The sequence below is a fragment of the Rattus norvegicus genome, chromosome 13 (genome assembly GCF_036323735.1).
Source record: "Rattus norvegicus strain BN/NHsdMcwi chromosome 13, GRCr8, whole genome shotgun sequence".
Taxonomy (NCBI): domain Eukaryota; kingdom Metazoa; phylum Chordata; class Mammalia; order Rodentia; family Muridae; genus Rattus; species Rattus norvegicus.
Window position 1 is genome coordinate 72,318,545 of NC_086031.1, and position 7,093 is coordinate 72,325,637.

The following is a 7,093-nucleotide window of genomic DNA, read 5'->3' on the forward strand; positions in this document are numbered from 1 at the left end:
CAGATGAGTGGCAGGGTCAGCTCTCTCACATTCATACCCTCGGGTGGCTCACCCACACGCCCCCTGCAACCAGGGCCGGCTCCACTGTACTGGTCGAGGTGCAGGGCCAGCTTTCCAGAGTGCTGTATCCAGTTGGGGGCAGGGCCAGTTATGCACAGTCCCCGGACATCCATGTGGTCCCTGGTGGCTGCCCTGACCAGGGACATCCCCATGTTCTGTAGTGTTAATATGAGCCTTGTACATTGACGCTAACCCCTGCTGCTGAATAGCCACGGACTCAGACATGGCCCCCAGTGGCAGCTGGGGCTGGGACCTCATCATGGCCCCAGGTGGCAGGGCTGGTGACTCAGAACAGGCTGCTCCTCTTCACCCTCAAGTCTCCAGTTTCATCTCTCTCCATAACGCTCAAGCTGCTCCACTTCTCTCCCATCTGACCACCACATTCGCACACATTGTAATGGCTCCGGCTGCAAGTTGGACACATGGCTGGCAGGCACCGGGGTGACATCCTCTATTCATGCTCTGTGCTGTTGTCTATGGCCCACCTGCGCTGGACACTGGTGGGCAGTTATGTGGGTGACTTGAGGGTTCGTAGGTCTCTGTCTTCCCCCTCCTGTGCTTGGATTCAATTTGATTTGATTTTTATGTGTCCTAGGCATAAGATAGTTTTGATCACTAACTCAGGTATCAAGCTAGGATGAATAAGGACTGCGGTCTGCTCTGCTCCTGACTGATACAAGAACAATACTACCAATAAGAGGTCTCTGCCCAGCCAGGGGTTGCAGAATTATTTTTAAGGAGTTGGGTGCTGATTAATTTTTTCTTTGATGGTTGTTTCCTTCTGAAAGGTTTTTAAGTTTTCTCTTTGGCTTTATGATCACATAGTTTTTCTATGATGAATTAATGTATTTTATTATCTAATTTCCTTGATAATATATTCAGCATTTAACTTTAGGCATATAACTTTAATTCTTTGAAAATCATGGTCTTCATTTTAGAAAAACCTTCTTCTTTGCTTATTTTTCCTCTTCTTTGAATTTTCTAGTGATATAGAGTCCAGTAGAACCAATATCAATGTTTATTTTTCATATCGCTTAAATAAGTGTGAAATGTGTATATAATATAAAACATATAAGCACACACATTATATAGTTATAACTTTGTAGTGGTATATACATTTATGTGGCCTATTAACTCTATGTCGTGAGTCAGTTTATTTTATTTCATAATTTTTATATCTTGTTATTTTTATCTAAAGCTTACTTACTCTAGAGGTTATTATATATCTCAGCTGCTAACATGTTTGCAGGGGAAAGATATAAGTCTTTGTTACTCCTTTATGTATGCATTGCCCCAGGGTAGAATATTTTGGTGTTAGAGTCACTTAAAGTTTCTTTAATTTGGAATAATTTAAAATAATAAACATGTTTCTATGGTTATACAACTTTGAAGTTATAGCAGATTGAAAGAGAAAAAGAAAAGCTAGAGATTAGCTTACATTCCAGTAGTAAGAAATGGTAGATGTATCTTAAAGGATGATACAGGGGTCACAGCAATATATTCACTGCTTTTCAATACAGAGAGCAAAATGGTCTGGGGCCATCTAACACTGAGACAGTTGTCCAATGTATTTCAATACTCCCAAAGGAGCAGTGCTTTTGGATAGCATATTTATTAATAACACCATTAAGGAAAAGCTAAGTACAGAATTCAAGTATTATGCTAATGTAGGTAGCATAGATATTTGCATAATGGGGTTTAGAAAGATTACCATAGAAATAGTTACATTAAATAAGAGATTTCATACTTCAAGAGGAAACCATCAATTATCTGAAAAATTCGTCACATGCTTTAGCTCATTCTTTGATGATTCTGGATAAATGTATTGAAAAAAATTGCAGGTCGTTTGACAGTGTCTGAAAATTTTAAATTAAGATAGTTTTCTATTAAGTTTGAGCATGGTTAAAAGATCCCTTTAAACTTAGGTTTTTTTTTTTTTTATTGTCTAAATGATGCCGAGTAACAAACCATCTCTAAACCCAGACCTTAAAACAATATCCATGAGACTGTGAGTACTTGGTTGCTATGCTCACCCAGGGTAGGCTTGGTGATCTTGGTTAGACTGGTTTCTATGCCTGTCATCAGCTGTTGGGGCAACCAGACACTGCTAAGTCTTGAAGACCTCTTCCATAAATGTTTGATGGTTGATTTTTGTTGTATAAATTATGAACACAGACAAGGCCAGGTGAATCTCATCAATGAGTAGTGAATTAAGCTTGTTTTTCCCAGTTTCTTGTCTGACAAAAGTTTCCACAGGAATTCATAAACTTACTGAATTTTGTTAGATGTGATGGCATGGGCCTTTAATCCCAGCACTTGGTAGGAGGGACAGGAGAATCACAAGTTTGAGGCAACTTGGGCTAATTAGTGAGGCCAGCTGGGGCTCCAAAGTGGGCCCAACCAACCAGACAACTGGTCACCTGCCCTCTCACTCACCCATCCACCTGACCAGGCAACCAAATCTTAATATAACAAACAAACAACAACCAAGCAACCAAATGAACAATCAAGCAAAAAAACCTCACTCGTTTCTATAAGGCCTAGCCCTGGAACTGGCAAATGGTCATATCTGACCTACTTTACTAGTCAAAATAAGTTATTGTACTAGCTGGTATTGTGTCAATTTGATATAAACTAGAGTCATCATAGAGGAAGGAGCCTCAGTTGAGAACTGTCTTCATGAGATCCAGCTGTAAAGCATTTTCTCAGTGATTGATGGAGGAGGGCCTATCCCATTGTGGGTGGTGCCATCCCGGGGGTGGTGGTCTGGGTTTTCTAAGAAAGCAGGCTGAGCAAGCCAGTAAGTAGCACTCCTCCATGGCCTCTGCATCAGGCTTGACTCGCAGGTTTCTGCCCTCATTGCTTTTGGTGAGGGATTGTTCTATGGAACTGTTCATGAAACATACCTTCCCCTCCCCAAGTTGCTTTCGGTCACAGTGTTTCATCATAACAATGGTTCCCCAAATTAAGACAATGTAGTTTTCGAAGAGTAAACTTTGGATGAAGGTGACAAATCCTAGTAGGTACTTCCTTGCATATTGTAGAACTGAAACCCCAACCTGGTCACCAATCTATCAGCAAATATTTTCTGAGTAGTTGTCGTAGGCCAGATGCCTTCATAGTGATTGGAGTAATACAGACACTAAGGCTGAATTACCTTAAGACACTTTCAGTCTATTGGTAATATATGATATTCCACAAAAGAGGCCACAAATGTTTTTAAAAAATGAACCACGAGACCGCACCAGAACAGAGCTAGAGAGATGGCCCCTAAATGAATCTCACAGAGGTTTGAAAGAATTATGATGACTTCTAAACCAGCTTCTCCAAATCTGTGAGAACTAAATGTATGCAACACAGACAGTTTTCCATGTCTTCAGGTCTTTCTACTTGCTCACTGCTAATAACAACAGTAACTCAATTGATGTGTGGACAGGAGGACCAGCTAATAGAAGCCATTGCCAAATACCGTGGAAGTCCTAAGTGCTGTGGAACTAGGTCAATAATGGACCTTGGCTCTCTCCCAGTTGCTCCTGAAAGGGAGAAGGAGTTTGATGACAGGAGAGTGACCATTTAACCTGCTAATCAGGCCTTGGCAGAATGCCTGGTGATAAATAGGAGAAGAAAATCTGTAGAGACAAAGATCGGAGAAGTAGAGCAGATGAGATCTCTGTTTCTAGAGAGGATGCTGGTGGCATCTTGGACAGGAAGAGTCTTCACGGGACTGTTCACTGTGTACAGGGTACTTGGCATCACAGATGCGGAACTTTATGCCAGGACTCCATTTCCTTCAAACTCTGAAAACAGCAACGACCTCGGTGACAAATGCTGACTAATTCCCAAACTCAGTGCCTCCTGTGGTTGAAAACTCACTGAAATGAGAGCTAAGAGCCCTTAGCAAGCAGTATTACCAGGGGTTTAGAGGGGGCAGAGTTTAACGATGCAGGGATGTGTTGAAGTACAAGGTCTAATTAGAATGGTAGCGATGCTTTACTGCTTGAGTGGATTTCAGCCAAGTCAATGCATTTTGCACAGGGCTGTCATCTTGCTCCTCTAAACATTTGCTTTCATCCCACTGTGGCTCCCCCTAAAACCCTCCAGTAACTGCTTATTGCTTCTAACTGCAAGCCACATTTGTTGGCTCGGTACTTCCCTTCTCTCCAAAACTCATTTCTGAGCCCCTCATCTTCTATTTTCTTTTATGGACGTTTCTGGTTCCAGTTAGTAGAAACCGACAAAAGAACTTTGAAAGGTCCAGAACGACCGAGATGGGAAGTGAACTAATGTTGACCTGTTCGCAATTGAAAATTGCAACGGCTTCACATGGGATCAACTCCAAGGCATGGTCCTTTATGACTCTAATAGACGGTATTTATTAGCGGGAGCCCCAAAGTCCCAGTGGCTACTTCCGCTTTCTGGTTGCCTGACTCAGAATCACCTGTCCAATGGTTTTCTAACCACAGGTTCTTATCTGTACTACAGACCTTTGTCCGGCACCTGAATCTTTGCTTCACATGATTTTCCTTCTGTCTGGCCCTCTTGGTGTAGTTTGTTATTTCTTGAAGACAGAACTACCAAAGCAGAGCCATATACTGAGTGCAAGATTTATTGCTATCTGAGATTTGTCTACTTGGGGCCTCAGGGTGTTTTTTTCCCAGTCCATATTATTTTACAATTATCTTAAAATGAAGAATATCTATAATATCACATAGAAAAAAGTATCATCTATGGCCAAGTACTTTTTAGGATTTTTAGCTCAAAAATTGAGACTTGACTTTCCCATGTGACAGAAAATTTGGATTTATCCATCTCTACTCCCTCTCCCTCCACTCCCCAACTAGTCCTCATATCTTGATCTAACCTTCTAAATAATTATGAAATGTATTTATTTTTCTTAACCCTACCGATGGGTCCTTAGTTCTGGTTCTTATAATCTTTCACCCGGATTATTACAAATCCAGATGATCGCTACTTCATCTCCATTGTTTTTCTACACCAGAAATCCTCTCAATTATACTTGAACTCAGATGTTGTCATCTTGCTCCCCTACTTAGAACCATTTACTGTTTCTTCTTTGATCCCAGGGGGAACCTGAAAGTATATAGCAAAGCCGGAAGTCTTTTCATAGCCAGGTACCTGTTCATCTTCTTACTTCCTCCATTTTCTCCTAACTCTGTACCTGTATTCACACTAATGAACGCTCTAAGGAATGAGCTCTCTCTTGCTCCAATTCTTGCTGTGATGCATGTGTGGGCGGGCACAGCTGCTTATGGTGCCTATAGTGGACAAGCACATTGCACACGTGGTGGACAAGCAGGGTGTTTTGAAGAAGTCTGTGCATATAGGGAACCAGCCACATCAGCTACTGACTGAAATGTGTCAGAGACAGATGTTGGGAGACTTTAGTCATTAATATTCCAGCTAATATCACTGACCACTTGCTATATGCCGCACAGCATTCTAACTGTTCCCCGAGGCACTAACTTGTTTAAACTTTACTGTTTTAATTTTATAGATCAGGACACATGGCACCGAGAAGTTAAGCTGCATGAACAAGGCCATCTTACTAAGAAATGTCTAAGTCAGGTCCAATTGCCAGCAGCCTGACTCCAGAGTCCAGGTAAAGACTAACCTGCTTTTGGCAGCCATCACTCTTTTCTATTTGCTATGAGCTGTCACGGTTCCGAGTGAGTGTTGCTCACTTGTTTGAAGTCCTCAATGGCAGCTGGTGACAAGAAGTGATCAAGGCTATTGTGCTAAGAGGAGAACCAAGGCCTTCTATCTGTTGGAGATGCAGGAACCTGGACAGTTGAACAGCCAAAGGAACACAATTTTGATGCGAAACACCAAATAGCTGTGCTCTCCAGTAAGCCAGAGTTACTGGCCTGATGTCAGGCTGCCATTATACTTTCTAGTCTCAGACATCAGAACAGGATTTCAGAAGGCTGGCAGAGACACCTGTCAATCAGGAGAGGATGGACCAATCCAGTGAAAATCCTTAGAGTAGAATGGGACAGACTGTATTGGTTCTGAATTCCTGTAGAGAGCGGTGGCCATGACTGAGCCTAAATATCAGGGACTGTCCGTGCCGGAACTTTCTGCGTGTTAACTTCAGTTTTCTCATGGATCCTGCAAGGGATGGAATCCATCCCATTCTACTGATGAGGAAATGGTCTTAGGAATGTTAATAGGCCCATGTTACCGCATTAGTAAGTCTCTGAGCTGGGTTATGAATCCAGTTCTAATTGATTCCAAAGTCTATTTTAACCTGCTGCCTCTGCTGTATAGGATCTGCTGCTTTCTGTTACATTTTACATGCATATGTGCAATAGAACTTCTACCTGAATCATTGAGTGAGAAGAGGGTGAGATGGGGGTCTATCTAGTGGGTTGCGTAATGGAAACATTTTGCAAGGATTTAGGGGGGAAATCAGAATCAAGCACGTTGTAACAGTTCCCACAAAAAGACAGTACAAATGTTCTCTTATCCTGCACACCTAAGTGTCTGCACTAGGAATTCACCTCAAATTTTATCTTATTTCATTTGCAAGCCTTTACTCATGCATCCAGAGTTCCAGTTGGCAGAAACTGAGCGTACAGAGCCCAATGCACCTTCTGTTTGTCTGGAAGGAAGATCTGGGGCCAGCAGTGGGATGCATAACCAGTTGCAGGGATGGGACCAGAGAGTAGAGCTCCCCAATGAAACCAAGACCAGGGATTGTCCTGCAGGCCCAAGGACACTTGCAGAGGACATTGCGGAACCAGGGGATGATGAAATGAAGATGTAGTCTAGCTGCATTGTTTTGGGGTCGTGTCACGGTGGGTAGGGTATAGAAGGGACTGAAAGATGGAGTCCTGAAAGGATAGAGATATTTAACCTGGGGTTGAGATAAGGTAGAGGAGTGGGGATGGGAGTGAGGGACAGAGTGAAGCATTAAGGTGCTACAGAGAGGGGACACAAAGAGCTGTTTGGGAGTGGGGAATGATCAAGGACCTTTGGATAAGAGGAGGGAAAGCATTGCAGTTAAATCTGG

At 42.5% G+C, this 7,093-nt stretch overlaps 1 non-coding gene across 1 annotated transcript; it reads right to left on the minus strand.

Moving 5' to 3' along the window:
- Nucleotides 1-642: 642 nt before the first annotated feature.
- Nucleotides 643-781, minus strand: LOC120096393 (small nucleolar RNA SNORA48). Its single transcript, XR_005492822.1, has one exon. It is a non-coding gene; the product is annotated as a small nucleolar RNA SNORA48 (small nucleolar RNA).
- Between the last annotated feature and the right edge of the window lie 6,312 nt (nucleotides 782-7,093).